This window comes from Diceros bicornis, chromosome 28, assembly GCF_020826845.1.
Source record: "Diceros bicornis minor isolate mBicDic1 chromosome 28, mDicBic1.mat.cur, whole genome shotgun sequence".
Taxonomy (NCBI): Eukaryota; Metazoa; Chordata; class Mammalia; order Perissodactyla; family Rhinocerotidae; genus Diceros; species Diceros bicornis.
Window position 1 is genome coordinate 19,981,651 of NC_080767.1, and position 17,260 is coordinate 19,998,910.

Here is a 17,260-nt window from a genome sequence, read left to right on the forward strand (position 1 = left end):
ACTTGTAGTCAGACATGCTACATGGACTTGCCAGTTAAAAAGTATATTTAGAAAACAGGAAGGAATTGGGGGAGGGGGTGACCAGGGGGCAGAGAAGAGGCTACTGAGAAGCCAAAATAAGATATCACAAAATCCAAGAACTAAAAACTTACATCTTCTACTCCTTAGAAGTCTGCTCGGGCCAGCCTAGTGGCATAGCGGTTAGGATTGCATGCTCCTCTTCCGTGGCCAGGGGTTTGCAGGTTCGGATCCTGGGCACGGACCATCACACCGCTTGTCAAGCCACGCTGTGGAGGAGTCCCATATAAAGTAAAGGAAGATGGGCACAGATGTTAGCCCAGGGCCAATCTTCCTCAACAAAAAGAGGAGGATTGGCAACAGATGTTAGCTCAGGAGTAATCTTCCTCACAAAAATAATTAATTAATTAATTAATTAAAAATTAAAAAATAGGCATTTAAAAAAAAAGTCCCCTCTCCCCCCTTGTAGGCCCTAGTCACAGTGAATGTGTGTGCAGTTCTAATAAGGTGAATAATCTTGTTTCCATAGTCAAAGCAGATTAGAAGCAGAATATCAAAGAGCACTCTTCTGGGCAGGTACATGGATGACAGAAGTGCTAATGGACACCTGAAAAAACAAGGGAAGAAGTGGGAAAACTATGAAAAGAAGCTATAGGAACTCAAAAGGAAAGCATTCTGGGGTTATTTATACAGACGGTCCTGACTTACAATGCTTTGACACAATTTTTTGACTTTACGATGGTGCGAAAGCAATATGCGTTCAGCAGAAACCATACATCGAATTTTGAATTTTGATCTTTTCCCAGGCTATCGATATTCGGTATGATACTCTCCTGATGCTGGGCAGCGGCAGTGAGCCACAGCTCCCAGGCAGCCACTCGATCATGAAAGTAAACGACCCATACACTGACAAGCATTCTGTACCCATACAACCATTCTGTTTTTCACCTTCAGTACAGTATTCAATCAATTACATGAGATATTCAACAGTTTATTATAAAATAGGCTTTGTGTTAGATGATTTTGCCCAACTGTAGGCTACTCTAAGTGTTCTGAGCATGTTGAAGGTAGGTTCGGGCCAGCCCAGTGGTGTAGCGGTTAAGTGAGCCTGCCCCGCTGCGGGCCACCCAGATTCGGATCCCGAGCGCACTCGGACGCACCGCTTGTCAGGGCATGCTGTGGCGGCGTCCCATATAAAGTGCAGGAAGATGGGCACAGATGTTAGCCCAGGGCCGGTCTTCCTCAGCATAAAGAGGAGGATTGGCATGGATGTTAGCTCAGGGCTGATCTTACACACACACACACAAAAAAAAGGTAGGTTCGGCTAAGTTATGATGTTTGGTAGATTAGGTGCATGAAATGCATTTTCAACTTAGGATATTTTCAATTTACAATGGATTTATCAGGATGTAACTCCACCATAAGTCAAGGAAGATCTGTAAAGTATAAAAAGCACTACCCACCCCAGAGGCCCTGAAATCATTTCATTTGAATAACTGATGTTCGTGATGCTAATCCTTACATCAAGAAATAGTAAAATTATGTCCAGCATATCAGCATCAAAAATTAAGGAAGAATGGGGGCTGGCCCGGTGGCATAGTGGTTAAGTTCACATGCTCCACTTTGGCAGCCCGGGGTTCGCAAGTTTGGATCCCGTTCATATAAAGTAAAGAAAGATAGGCACGGATGTTAGCCCAGGGCCAGTCTTCCTCAGCAAAAAGAGGAGGATTGGCAACAGATGTCAGCTCAGGGCTAATCTTCCTCACCAAAAAAAAATTAAGGAAGTATGGAGTATATTTTACCAAGTTTTTCATCTAAAATGATTATAAGAGCAATTTTAGGCACCTAAAAGGATTAATTATAAGCTATCTAGAAAATCCAGCTGTCCCAAGTGATTCAGTTATCCATTCCTAAAGATCTCCAGGCAAGCCAAAATTCTATATAATTAAGTCTTATGCGGTATTCGCTTTGGTCGCCTAAAAAGTCAGGGACTGGATTCAATCTGTCAACAGAATCCACACACTACTGATGTTCTTCTCTGCTCTTTACAGTCAGTTATTGATTAAAGACCATATTTCACTGCACATAAAACCACATCATGACTCAGAACGTTCCACTTTCTAAAAATCATACTCAGAAACATCAGTCTCTAACCACCATATAGAATCCTTCTACTATTTTACTCTCCAATTCCTATGGATTTTGAGTGCATTTTAGATCCTCATCATCACTTTGAACATTTTAACCACTTTCTGATCTGTGTGTCCTCTCCTACACATTATTTGTTCCATTTTTAACCTAAACTCCAACGATGACAATGAATTCTTACTAGCACCTCCAAGTCTTTCTTTCCTCGGTTTCTATCTTACAGACAATGCCAATCAATTCCCAACTTTGGGCAAACCCTACCATTCGCTTTATTTTTCCCTCCCAAATATCACTGGAGAAGGGCAGAAAGCTGACCTGGTCCAATAGTAGAGTACCCTTTGTATTTTATTTAATTAATTTATTTATTTTCACAAAAAGTACAAAGGATTTTTTTTATTATGTGTAACATAGCCAAAATTATTTAAAGTCAATAAATTTTTATTCAAGGAATTTCACATGTTGTGATTCCTTCTGGTTCTGAACCAAAGTGGGTTCACCTCCTGGCGAGTTAAAATCAAACTCTCCAGGGGCCAGCCCCATGGCCTAGTGGTTAAGTTTGGTGCGTCCCACTTCAGTGGCCCAGGTTCACGGGTTCAGATCCAGGGTGCAGACCTACACCACTCATTGGTAGCCGTGCTGTGGTGGCGACCCACACACAAAAAATAGAGGAAGATTGGCACAGATGTTAGCTCAGGGTGAATCTTCCTCAAGCAAAAAAAGAGGAAGATTGGCAAAAGATGTTAGCTCAGGGCGAATCTTCCTCAGGAAAAAAAAAAAATCAGACTCTCCACCAGAAGTAGTTGTCACACAAAGTAAAAAATATTTGCAGCAAATAGGAGGCCACGTGGAACCATTTCCAAAGTTGTGGCTGTCCCTGGACAAATGGAAGCAGGGGCCTTTTATTCAGATGGGGAATGAATATTCAAAAGGGAGACGTGGGTATTCCTTTGCACAGGCTCAGTTGGCATCTCTCAGCACACCTGAGCAGGCGCTGCTCTTGCAGTGGGGCTCAGTCTGGTTCAGGATGGTTGGTGATTGCATCCTTAACATAAAGAAAAAAAACAACAACAACAACAATTTGGAAAAACAGTTAAATACTTCTGAAACCTCCCTTGAACTCCTCGGGGTAATTAGTCGGTGACACTTCCACTGCCAATCACCTTAGTTCCTCCAAAGTTCGAGTCACAATCTTCAAGATAGCCCTTTTAAAAAGAAATTTTGCTCTATCCCTGGTTGTCATCTCAGTCCGTTCACAATTCTTTCCGTTGGACTTAAAGAATATGGGCATTCTTTAAAAATTCCCCACCTGTAATCTTTGGGATCCAGTTTCTTCAACCAATTTACTTTAGGGCCATGTTTAGGGTCAGAGTTCATGGATCTGCCTGGTTCTTAATTTCAGACACCCTCTAAACGTGAGTAAGTTCAAATCATATTCACTTCTAAGCAATCTCACCCTAGAATAGTACAAATCATTGGGATATGCCAATACCTAAGACAAAAAAATTTGACTATTATGTCTTTCATAGTTTTAGCAGCTCTGTCTTGTAGTTCTTTCCCACAGCTCTAACACATAGTTCTGTGAGTACAGGAAACCACATAATTACTCTATGAGGCATTTCCAACGATGTAGATCTACAGAAAAAGCCCCATCAGGATCAACCTCAACAGTACACCTTGCGTTTTAGAGGCTGTGGCAACCTTTCCTCTAGGGATGGCATTTGTCCCTATACCAGAAGATCTTATCTCCTCTGTTTCCTTTAGGCAGTGATTTCAAAGTTTTTTGTTCATGTAGCCCTTGCAAATTTTGAAAAACAATGTAATCCATTCACACATTTTCAGGTTGGCATCTAAAATTTTCCCTCATAACTTAAATAATTGAAAAGAAGCAATTTTGACAATGAATTCTACTGTAAATATTAGCTTTTTATTTATTTATTTTTTTGCTGAGGAAGATTAGCCCTGAGCTAACATCTGTGCCAGTCTTCCTCTATTTTGTACATGGGTTGCAACCACAGCATGGCTGATGAGCAGTGTAGGTCCGAGCCTGGGGTTCCAAACTTGTGAACCCAGGCTGCCAAAGTGGAGCTCAGGGAACTTTAACCACTCATCCACAGGGCTGGCCCATAGCATTTTAAAATAAAGACCCTTCTCTCTCTTTTTAAAAAATATGTATAGAATCCAAATAAGATTTTTCCTGAATAAGATATTGATTTGATGCCTACCATCATCTATTAACAACTACATGGACGGTGCCAGCCCAGTGGTGTATCGTTAAGTTTGTGCGCTCCGCTTCACTGGCCACCTGGGGTTCGCAGGTTCGGATCCCTCTCTCGGACCGACACACTCCTTGTCAAGGCATGCTGTGGTGGCGTCCCATATAAAGCAGAGGAAGATGGGCATGGATTAGCCCAGAGCCAATCTTCCTCAGCAAAAAGAGGAGGATTGGCAACAGATGTTAGCTCAGGGCTAATCTTCCTCACACACACACACACACACACAAAACCCTACACGGACAAGTTCTTTTCTTGTTTGTTTGTTTTTATAATTTTTATTTTTTATTTTTTTCCCCCAAAGCCCCAGCAGATAGCCGTATGTCATAGTTGCACAGCCTTCCAGTTGCTGTATGTGGAACGTGGCCTCAGCATGGCCGGAGAAGCGGCGCATTGGTGCGCACCCGGGATCCGAACCCGGGCCGCCAGCAGCCGAGCGCGCGCACTCAGCCACCAAGCCAGGGGGCCCGCCCAGACAAGTTCTTAATAATCAGAAATTTTACATAATTGCATTTTCTTCTTGAATTTATATTTCAATTTTACTTCCCCCACGATAATTTATACTAATGCAATACAGCTTTAACCTTGAAAGTCTTATTGTTCACTTTATCATCCTTTTCTTCAACAAAAATATGTATATAAATTAAAATATTACAAAATTTTTCGATGGTCATTTAAAAAAAACTTATAATTGAGTAATCCATTTATAGTACACAACTTATCAAAACAACATGAATATGTTACAAGTCTTTTTAAAGCTTTAAGTATCAGTGGTTAGCATATTTTTTGTTACAACTTTTTTTTTTCCTGAGGAAGAGTAGCCCTGAGCTAACATCTGTTGCCAATCTTCCTCTTTTTTTTTTTTTTGCTTGAAGAAGATTAGCCCTGAGCTAACATCTGTGCCAATCTTCCTCTACTTTATATGTGGGTCACTGCCACAGCATGGCTGTGTAGTGGTGTAGGTCTGCCTCCAGGAACCAAACCCACAAACCCAGGCTGCTGTAGTGGAACACACCAAACTTAACCACTACACCATGGGGCCTGCCCCTTTATGTTACAACTTTTGAGAGTTACTAGACATAAAAAGTAAAGTTTTGGGGCCAGCCCAGTGGTATAGTGGTTAAATTTGTGCACTCCACTTAGGCAGCCCGGGGTTTGCTGGTTTGGATCCTGGGCATGGTCCTGTGGACTGTTCATCAAGCCATGCTGTGGTGGCATCCCACATACAAAATAGAGGAAGATTGGCACAGATGTTAGCTTAGGGACAATCTTCCTCACCAAAAAAAAAAAAAAAAAAAAAGTAAAGTTTTATTGGAAATGTATCTCTTAATGGAAAAGATAGGAGCTTTTTGCAAAAAAGACACCCAGTTGTTGTCATTCACTACTTCACTTCCTCATTACCTAATTTGATATATCAAATTGTCCCTTTGATGGTAGATTTCCAGTTCTTCCTCTGCAGGTGGGCAAGTAACCATAGTTAGATTGGAGATGGCTGAGAGGTATGGTTTGCTTTTGCAAAGTGAGAGAAGGGCCATTGTGCAATAGGACACCTTGAATTTAGAGGCATTCTTAGGTACAGCAATTTGAAGAAAGAATGTATACCATCTAGAGATTGATTCTCTTAATACTATGCATGCCCAGGTATCCTAAAAAAATCTTCATCCACTCCCAGATGACCGTTGTTCCAGAACAGTGCATCTTCAGTGTTTTTTCTTCTTATCCTATTCTGTCCCTAGTCTCTCCTTAAAAAAATGACCTACCCAACGCTTCTCTTTCCATTCTTATATTCAAGCTGCACCTTTTTTCTTTCCTCAACCCACTGGACTTGCAAACTCTAGTGGACATTTTTTCATGCCAATCTTATTTGAACTATCAACTCCATCCTCCCTTTCAAAACTCGCCTCTGTTGGTTTTCCTTACACCACTTTCTTCTGATTCTTTTCTGCTTATCACTTACCTTCACTGCCTTATCTTTCTCTGCCACCCCTTTATAGTTAGCATTTATAAGCTCCAAACTTTAATTCAACCTTGGTCAAAATTAAAAGAAAGCATAGGTCAAAATGATAATAGATGAGATATAAATTCTTGGGGAATCTTGTTGATGTAAATTCTTGGGGAATCCAAAGTACTCTGTGGGCCTAACATTTCTCAACAACAGAAGAAAGAGACGATTAGAAAAAATTTATATTCGGGCCAGCCCTGGTGGCCTAGCGGTTAAGTTTGGTGTGCTCCACTTTGGTGGCCTGGGTTTGGTTCCCAGGCATTGACCCACACCACTCGTCTGTCAGTGGCCATGCTGTGGCAGCAGCCCACATACAAAATAGAGGAAGATTGGCAACAGATGTTAGCTTAGGGTGAATCTTCCTCAGCAAAAAAAAGAAAAGAAAAGAAAGAAAGAAAGAAAAAGAAAAAATTTACATTCTAATGACTGGAGGAGCACAATGAATAAGAGATTAACTCTTAAGGGGCAAAGGTTATGTAAGTGAGCATAAGTGAGGCCGTCTTGTTACTCTAAATGGCCCCAGCCCCTCCTCCGTGTGACTACTCACAGCTCAGCACGTACTCCAAAAAATTCACATGCTCTCTTGATTTATGGCCTCCACTTACATATGTACTCCCCAATAGCTTGATAAATTAAAAACTTTGTTCTATGAGTTTCTCTCCAGGAACAGGCTGACCACAGGTGGGAAACACACCTACAAGGTATCCATCACAGCTGACAGAAGAATGGAACAATGTGATGCCTGGAGCCCGTCATGCCTGGAGACCAACATCCCTGGACTCCCCACTGCCCATTTTCCCTATATAACTACCTCAAGATTTTGTAATCTTTGAAGATGAGTCTTTGAGACACTAGTCACCTGTCTTCCAATTTGCCAGGTAATCTAATTAAACTTCATTTCTCAGTCTCTGACTCGTTGTGATTAATTGGCTCAGATCACAGCAAGCAGAGCAAGCCCATTGCTCGGTATCAGTCATGTTTTAATTACAAATCTATGCATGCTCTATTTCTCGTTATTATAATTATAGCATCTTTAATAAGGAACAAAAGGCTGCTTTCTTTCCTTCTTTCTTTTTTTTTTTTTTTTTGGTGAGAAAGATTAGCCCTGAACTAACATCTGTTGCCAACTCTCTTCTTTTTTGCTGAGGAGGATTGGCCCTGGGCTAACATTCATGCCTATCTTCCTCCACTGTATATGTGGGAGCTTGGTTCACTTGTCCTCCTTGTGGTGGGGAGTTGGGATTATAAAGAGAAGAAGGGTGATGGAAAAGTTGAACAATAAGACAAATAATAGCAACCACATCCCACTAGTCTAAATAGCAAATATTCTTTCTCCTTAAAACAGCCCTAGTCTGTCACTTCCTCTCCATACCTTGCCTTAGTCAACTTTCTTTAAGGCATCTTTCGGTAAGAAGTCCTCAGTTTTTAATTCTTTGCATTCTGGCGTCTGGCTTCTTCACTTTACCCTGATAAAGATCACCACCGTTACTCTCAAAGTTTACCAGTGATTTCTCATGTTATTTATGTATGTGTGTGTGTATATATATATATATATATATAATTTTTTTAATTGAGATATAATTGACATATAACATTGTATTAGTTTTAGATGTACAACATAATGATTTGATAAATGTATATATTATGAAATGATTACCACAATAAGTTTAGTTAACATCCATCACCACACATAGTTACAAATTTTTTTTCTTGTGATGAGAATTTTTAAGATCTACTCTCTTAGTGATACCAGCTCAACACAAGGTTGACATAAGGGAAGCCATATTGTAGAAAAGAAACCCTATTGTAACTTTGAATGACCTCTGATTAACTAACCCAGACATGCTCTGTGGATTTTAGGGCCCCTCCCAGCTGCTATAAGTTGACAACCTTGTTCTTTTGAGTTCCTTAGGAATGTGATGACCCCCAGGCAAGTCTATGCTGATAGCCATCATCAATGACAATTGAAAGATCAGGGTAGAGGGCGTTGCTCTGGTGTCTGATGCCTGTCCAGTAAAACAAAAGATTATCAGGAACTAAGATTAGATGTCTACCTCCACACTGAGGTCAGGTGGATGCCCCCACCCTGAGACCAGATGCCTCCCCCACCTGGAGACCAACCCCCTATATAACTGGCCTGTAGTCTTTGTTCTGTAAGGTGCTTCTTTTGGGCGTTAGTTGGCCATCTTACCCCTTGCTAGCAAGCTGTAATAATATGCCCTTTCTCTGCCACCACCTTGTCTCTTGACAAGTGGCTTTTGTCTCGTGGAGAGCAGATCGTGCCCTTTGTGCGGTAACATGTGCAATGTTCAAATATACCATACAGTATTGTTAACTACGGTCTCCATGCTGTACATTACATCCCTAGGACTTTATTATCTTATGAGTGGAAGTTTGTACCTTTTGAGCCCCTTCACCCATTTCATCCCCCCCACCCCCTCATATTATATTTAGTGGTATTTCAAGACAGCTTAGCCTTGCTGACATCTCTTAAACATCAAACATTTCTTGCAACTCCATCATCTCTTGTCAGTCTTGACTCCTTTTTCTTCTTTCTTTTTTGTGAGGAAGATCAGCCCTGAGCTAACATCCGTGCTAATCCTCCTCTTTTTGCTGAGGAAGACCAGCTCTGAGCTAACATCTATTGCCAATCCTCCTCCTTTTTTGTCCCCAAAGCCCCAGTAGATAGTTGTATGTCATAGCTGCAGATCCTTCTAGTTGCTGTATATGGGACGCAGCCTCAGCATGGCCGGAGAAGCAGTGCATTGGTGTGCGCCCGGGATCTGAACCCGGGCCTCCAGTAGCGGAGCGCGCGCACTTAACCATTAAGCCACGGGGCCGGCCCGCTTCTATCTTTCTAAAGTCTACCTGTTCCCGTCATCATCTCCCCTTCCTACTCCCTGTGCACCTTACTGGCAAACTTTTTCTGTAAAGGGCTAGCTAGTAAACAGTTGAGGCTTTGTGGGCCATACAGTTTCTGTCATAACTACTCAACTCTGCCATTATAACATGAGAGCAGCCATAAACACTACATAAACAAAGGAGCATGGCTGTGTTCCAGTACAACTTTACTTGCAAAACCAGTGGGCCGGATTTGGACTAAGGGTCGTAGCTTGCTGATCTCTCATTTAGGAGTTTCCTGAGAAAGGAAGACTGGGAGGTAAATGTTGGGGACTTGTATCTCTGAAAATGTCTCTGATCTACACTGAAACAACCAGGTTGGCTGGGATAGAATTCTAAGTTGGAAATAACTTTCCCTCATAATTTTGAAGGTACTGCTCAATTTTTTCTGCCTTCCACAATGCCTCACTCCTTTTATCTCAGCTAGATCCACTAGCCTTCAGAGGTAGTGCTTCACCTTAGGCTTTTATTCAGGCCCACAGAACTATTTTGCTTCATTAGTAACATTTTTAAAATTTCTAAAAAAGAAAATCCATTTGAAGAAATTGACCATTATGTTGTCCAATGTCCTTTCTCAAGGAAAAAACTTTCCTTAGAATTTGGTACCAGGAAAAAGTTTGAATCTCAGGGAAACTTCTATGCTGTCTTTCTGAGACGATAGGAATTGAGTAATCTATTGTGATTCGTTTTTGTCTTGACTGTTGGTGTCCAATTGTATTATACTCTCCTACCATATTCAATTCATTTGTATACTCAGATGTTTAATAAATGTGAATAAATGTGACGAAAAGAACAAAAGGAAGGCAAGTATTTTGGCAGCTATTGCAATATTCCAGATGAAAAGTAATAGAGACGGTGAGTTGAATTTCAAATTCAAAAGACAATTAATTCAAAGACAGATAGGATGTAGGGATTCAGGGACAGAGAGATCAATCCTGAGGTTTCCAGTTTAGAGAAGAGACAGAGTAGACAATGTCACTAACCAAGGTAAAGAAATAGGTTTGGAGGCAGAGAAAAGCTAAGAAGATGAGTTTTGAATATGTTGAGCTGTCTAAACAAACGTTATGTATTATCTCTCCCTTCCCACCCACTTACTTTCAAAAAGTACTGTAGTTGCCTTATAATAGGAAGAGTGATACAGAAGAACAAAGGTTGTCAGTTAAGACAAAAGTCAAGTTGTAAGGCAAATAGGTACTCACCCAGCGGAGGTCAAAGCAAAGGTGAACATTTCTAAGCCAAGGACATCAACTGTGACTAGGTAAGGTTCATGCACTCAGAAAATCATTTGGCCACATTGCAGCCTGCCCTTGTCTGGTCCCCGAAAGCATCAGGGCCCAGTCAATGGGGCCTTTTGGAGAGGACTGGCATCCAGCATCTAGCAACCAGCCAGCTCCAAAGATAAGAACTGACTCCTGGGTCATGAGTACCTAGTATGTTTCATGGGAATCCAGCTTTTGTATTCAGGGCCTCAAAGAATTGTTTAATTCCAATCCCAACCCAGAGAGATACACTGTGCCTCTGCCCAGATTACCTTTGGAACTGGATCTATGAAGCAGGGATTATTTGTAGGCAAACAGTACTATTGATACTATCTGACAGAGGAAAAATAACTCTGAAACCCAGCTTGAATTTACCCCAGTCTAAGAAATGCTTTCTCTCTCTTGTAATCCTCAATCCACACCCCCCCCCACCCCCCACCCCCGAGGATCTTTCTATCCCTGCGTCACAAACCCCACGCTTCTGTACATTCCTCTCAGGCTGACCCAGCCTCTCATAAGCACCCCAAACCCTCCACCGAGCCCTCTGGAACCTGCTTAGTAGTTACGACATCCCTATCCTCAACAGCTTCACGGAACCCACTCCTACTTCCTACCTTACCTGATAATGTTTTTCCTCATGCAGCCATCTCCAGTATAAACTGCTAAGTCCCTTATATCTCACATCCCACTGGGTCAGGTGATAAAATTAGCATCCCCCTAGCTCCTCACTGACTCTCCCAGACCAATGTTCTACCTAGCTTAGGTCTTCCTCTCCATCCTAAGCCCTGGAGCATCCTGGATGTCAACACCCACTGATGGAGCTCTCCCACACTTGGGCCTTTCATTTCCTTGAACGTGTTTTCTCCATTCCCCTTCACCTTCGGTCCATTGCAGTGACCCACTCCCACAGGGACACCCTAGACATGGTCACCACCTACAACTCTTCTACCGCTTAAGCTTTCTCACCTTTTAGCCTACCCACTAGCCTGTCATTCTGCCTTTCACTCAACTATTCCAATATATTCATTCTTTTCTGAAAGTCAGGTTTATTGAGTTACAAAAATTTTAAGCTTTATCCAGGTTTAATTGATAAACAATAAACTACACATATTTAAAGAGTACAATTTGATGAGTTTTGACATACGTGTATGCTCATGAAAACATCACAACAATTGATATAATGAACATATTTGTCACCTCCAAAAGTTTCCTTATAGCCCTTTGTAATTTCTACCTCTCCCCTCCCAGGCAGACACTGATCTGCTTCCTGTCACTATAGATTAGTTTATATTTTCTAAAATTTTATATAAATGGAATCATATACTAAGTACTCTTTTTTGTTTGACTTTCACTCTGAGATTTCGTGCGGGCTTTGGCATGTATCAACAGTGCATTCCTTTTCATTGCTGAGTAGTATTGCATTGAATGGCTGCACCACTATCTTTTATTGTTTATCTATTCACCAGTTGCTGGACATTTGAGATGTTTCCAGTTTTTAACTATTACAAAAAAAAGCTGCTGTGAACAGTCATACACAAATATGCTTTCATTTCTATCGAGGCATCATTCACTTACAATACAATTCACATTTTTCAGGTGTACAATTCTATTTGAAAAATGTACACAGTATATAATTTGACAGACATATGCAATCATGTAACCACCACCATAATTAAGCTATAGAGTATTTCTCTCACCCCCAAAAGTTCCCTTGAGTCCCTACTCTCCACTCCCAGAGCCTGGCAACCACTGATTTGATTTCTGTCCCTGTGACTCTGTCTTTTTAGAATGTCATATAAATGGAATCATACAGTATGTACTGTTTTGTGTCTGACTTCTCTCACTGAGCACATGGTTTTGAGAGTCAGCTATATTGCTGCATACATCAGTAGTTTATTCCTTTCTGTTGCTGAGTAGTATTCCACTGTGTGAATGTAAGACAATTTGTTTATCTGTTTACGAGTTGCTACACATTTGAGTAGTTCCCAGTTTTTGCCAATTATTAATATAGCATCCATAAGCATTTCCATACAGATATTTTTGTGGGCATATGTTTTCGTTTCTCACGAGTAAATACCTAGGAATGCGATTGCTGGGTCATATAATAAGTATTATGTTTAACTTTATGAGTATATTGGTTATTAAGCTTTGATTTCTCCTATCCTTTGACCTCTCTACTTTGTTCTTTTATATTAGCTAACTCTTATCTTCATCTTCCTTATCTAAATTAGATTCTATCTTTCATCGTTTCAAACATACTTTTGTTCGTATCCTCAACTCCTTGTCCCATTACCTTCCCGTCAAACTCACCCTACAAACCCCATCTCCTGGATCAATCCAACCATCCTTCTTCTCTGCACCCATTCTGGAGTTACTTTGCACATGTAGAGAAAAATCATTCAATGTACATATCGACATGACATAAAGTGGTGGTCTCTAACACTGCAGGGAAATCTTTCAGTGTTTTCCTGGTCAGCTCATATTCTCCCCAGCAGCTATCTCAAACCTAACCTACTCTCATCAAGCTTCAGATCCCACTCCCACCTACTTCTGCTGAGATCTCAGTAGATGATCTCTTAGCAGATGCCATCAGTTACATACCTACTTGTGTCTACACCCTTCTTTGCCTCCTTCCCTTCTGTTACAATGAAAAGTGGCCCCCAGCTCTGGCTGTTTAAGGCTAATCTCTCCATCTGTGTTTCCTCCTAGTTTCTGAGTCCTTACTCTATAGAATGTTCGTTTGCTCAGTATCTTCATCCTCTTTCCCTCTAGTGGATCCTTACTGTAGCTTGCTAGCTAGCTTGCTCGCTATTTCTTTCCTTCTTTCTTTCTGGAAGATACTCCCTCCCCTCCCCCATCATGACTCTACATAGCTAGGCAGGAGAGTTTTTTGTTTTTTCTTTTCAGGAGATGGTCAGCTCTCCCAGAGAGGAGTTAATGGCCTCTAGCTGGCTCTGGGATGGTTGGAGCCCCAGCTGAGCCAGGGAGAGGGGCATGAGGAGGCGAGGCATCCTTGAGGCCAGGACTTAATGTCCTTGACCAAGCTCAGATTGTAGGAGCTCAGGGGCCCTCAGGGTCCTAAAGAGACACCTCAAAGACTGCCTGGGATGGGGACCCAAGAGCTTCAAACAGGAATGTTCCCCTTGGAGCCGGCCCGTGGCGTAGTGGTTAAGTGTGCGCGCTCCGCTGCTGGCGGCCTGGGCCGGATCCCGGGCGCACACGGATGCACCGCTTGTCAGGCCATGCTGTGGCGGTGTCCTATATAAAGGGGACGAAGATGGGCACAGATGTCAGCCCAGGGCCAGTCTTCCTCAGCAAAAAGAGGAGGATTGGCATGGATGTTAGCTCAGGGCTGATCTTCCTCACAAAAAAAAAAAAAAGGAATGTTCCCCTTTATCCGTAATACTTCTTTTGGATTGACTTCGGCACTTAAACAGCAACAACTTTTTCTTTTTTTGGTGTGGAAGATCAGCCCTGAGCTAACAATGCCAATCTTCCTCTTTTTTTTTTTTTTTTTGCTGAGGAAGATTGGCCCTGAGCTGACATCGTGCCCATCTTCTTCCACTTTATATGGGACGCCGCCACAGCATGGCTTGACAAGCAGTGCGTTGGTGCGTGCCCAGGATCCGAACCCGCCAACCCCAGGCCGCCAAAGCAGAGTGCGCGCACTTAACGGCACCATCAGCCCAACCCCAGCAACAACTTTTAAAACTCCTCTCTTGGACTCCTGATCAGAGTCCTAGGCTGCCCTCCTCCCTGTAGTTATGGAGGAAGATGTGCTCCTTCCTCCTGAAAGGTTTCTGCCACAGCCAGTCAGCTGCCAATTTACCAGCTGAGGGACTTTTGGGCAAGCCCCTTCCCTGCACTGGGTGTCATTTTCTGTACAATAGGGGTGGGAGGAGGCCGGATGTTGGCTCTTCAATTTCTTTAAAGTGGGGTGATTCTAGAAGGAAGACAGGAAAACCAGATAGACTCGCCCCTTCACACACACACAACACATACATACTTTCTCCCCACCTCCACACAGGAGAACAGAAGCTGGGCAAGAGGCTGTTAAAACAGGAAACTTTAATATAAATAATAGGCCGTAGGGGAATACTATGCAGCAATGAAAATAAATGATTTTTGTTGATTTATAACCCCATGCAACAATACTGATAAATCACAGAGACATAATGTAAATGAAAGAAGACAGTGCATCTCATATGATTCTAGTTATCTAGGCTCTAGATTCTAGGCATGAAAATAAGTAAAACTGTTCTACTCCATTATAAGGCAGAATAGCGGTATCCTTGGGAAGGTAACTGAAAGGGACTACAAGGGGAAGTGGGGCTTCTGGGATGCTGGTGCAAGTTACATCAACGTATCCAGTCTTAGAAGTCAGGCAGCATCACCTCCACAGCCAATAGATGGCTCAAGGAGTTACAAAGGTCAATCCAGGTTCAAGGGGGAGGAAACATCGATACCTCCTCTCAGCAGAAAGACATTAACATCGCATTGTAAGAATATATATCCAGATGGGATATACATGGGTGCAGCCATCTTTATAAAATATAATCTGCCGCATAATGCATCATCTTTGATCTTTTCTTGGTCCCCACCCATCAATATTTGCATGAAATCACCAAATCCTACTACTACTATTTGTTGATACTACTATGCCCTGGGTCTGTCTTTTTTAGTTTGTGGGCAGATTTTTGGGACCCCTCTCCCTGGTCTAACAGGTGAATCTAGCAAGCGAACTGCATAGGCTTTAAGTCAGTTCCATACCGTACTGTGAAGCAGCTGTGCAGACCATCTTCAGCCTGTGCCAAAATGACCTTGCAACCCCCACACCTCATGACTGAAGACGCCAGCTGGACAGAGCCACAACAGGAAAAGATAAAGGGTAGCTTGCTCTCACATTTCCAGCTGCATTTCTTAGAGATTGAGGGAATAATTAACGATCCTAGCCCTTGCGTCCCTCCATAAGTAGATAATGTCAGCATCTCTGAACTTTTTTGATGTATAGTCAAGAAATTCTTGTTTATGTTACCTTCAATGTATAATCTAGAGAAAAGCCCAGATGTATTCTATCCCTTGTTTTGACATATATGAAATCTAGTTGTAAGTTTTTTTTTTTTCTTTTCCTCTCCCCTGCACGTACACTGTTTGTGAAAGAGACATAAGCTGCACTTAAACTCACACCTCTCGGAGCATTCCATCAGAGCCCTCTGTTGAACTCTACTCCTGGGGTTCCAAGTCCTCACACTGATTATTGAATAAACTCCTTCACTAACACCACCTGGACTCTTTACTTCAGTCGACAAGTCCATCACCGTTTAGACCACCTTTACTTCATGCCACCACCATCCCACCTGGATTACTGCACAACTTCCCGACAAGACTAGTCTTTTTGCCTCCAGCCCGACCTCTTTCCAATCTATTCTCCATAGTGAAGCCAAAACAGCTAAAAAACACACAAACAAAAAGCCCACTTATTTGCTTAAGTATTCCTGAGTACGCTTATCCTGGGTAGAGAGCCCACCAGATTGCTTACCAGTGAAACTAATTGATTTATAGTTTTCTTTTTCTTCACTGACGCACAATCCACCACTCTTTACCATGATGGTTGCTTTTCTTTTTTATTTTTTTTGGTGAGGAAGATTAGCCCTAAGCTATCATCTGTTGCCAATCCTCCTCTTTTTGCTGAGGAAGATTGGCCCTGAGCTAACAGCTGTGCCCATCTTCCTCTACTTTATATGTGGGATGCCTGCCACAGCATGGCTTGATAAGCAGTGCGTAGGTCCACACCCAGGATCCAATCCTGCGAACTCCAGGCCATGGAAGCAGAGTGCACGAACTTAACCACTACGCCACCGAGTCGGACCCCCATGATGATTGCTTTTAATCAAAAGTTACAGTTTGGCCACCAGTTCCAAGAAGGGGTCATTCTTTCCTGGTAATTTATTCATATGTAGCATGTCATTTAATTACAGAATATTTCAACTAGTGTAGTGTTTCTCAGAGCATAGTCCAAGGATCACCTGCAACAGGTTGTGGGGGGGAGGGTCCCCAAATGTGTATTCAAATGAATAACACCATGCGATTCTGAGGTACTATAAAATTTGAGAAACACTAATTAAAGTTTCTCTGACTTGTCAGTTAAGCTAGTGAGTCAATTTCATTTCATATTCCTCTACTTTCTCTAGCTTCTCTTTGATATCTCCTCCATCTTCAGCCAGCCAAGGGGAGGTGGGTAGGGAAGCACACAAATTCAGACCTGGGACTGGGATAGTTTCTTCTTCACTGTGGGCAGTCCTGTTTCCTCAGCTTGCCTTGGTGCCTGTGAGACGAACCCAGGGGTTCATTTAGTTGAGCTTGCTCTGTTCTTTTAAAGGCTCAAGGCCTTGATTCACCCTGTTCCTTCATTCTAGAATGCCTTTCTCTCCCAACTCCACCCCTCCAAAGTCATCTAGTTATTAGAACCCTCCAAACAGTTCTGGAGTTTCTCAGCCCTTTTTGCTATGCCCTCAGTAATCCATTCATATACTCAACAAATACCTATTGAGCACTTACTATGCACAAGGTACTGTTCTAGGGCCTGGAGATTCATGAATCAAACCAGATAAAAATCCTTATCCTTGTGGAATTTATATTCTAGTGAAGAAGACAGACAATAA

At 42.1% G+C, this 17,260-nt stretch overlaps 1 non-coding gene across 1 annotated transcript; it reads right to left on the reverse strand.

Annotated features, from left to right (window-relative positions):
• Positions 1–3,701: 3,701 nt before the first annotated feature.
• LOC131393837 (small nucleolar RNA SNORA18) lies at positions 3,702–3,832 on the reverse strand. Its single transcript, XR_009215982.1, has one exon. It is a non-coding gene; the product is annotated as a small nucleolar RNA SNORA18 (small nucleolar RNA).
• Between the last annotated feature and the right edge of the window lie 13,428 nt (positions 3,833–17,260).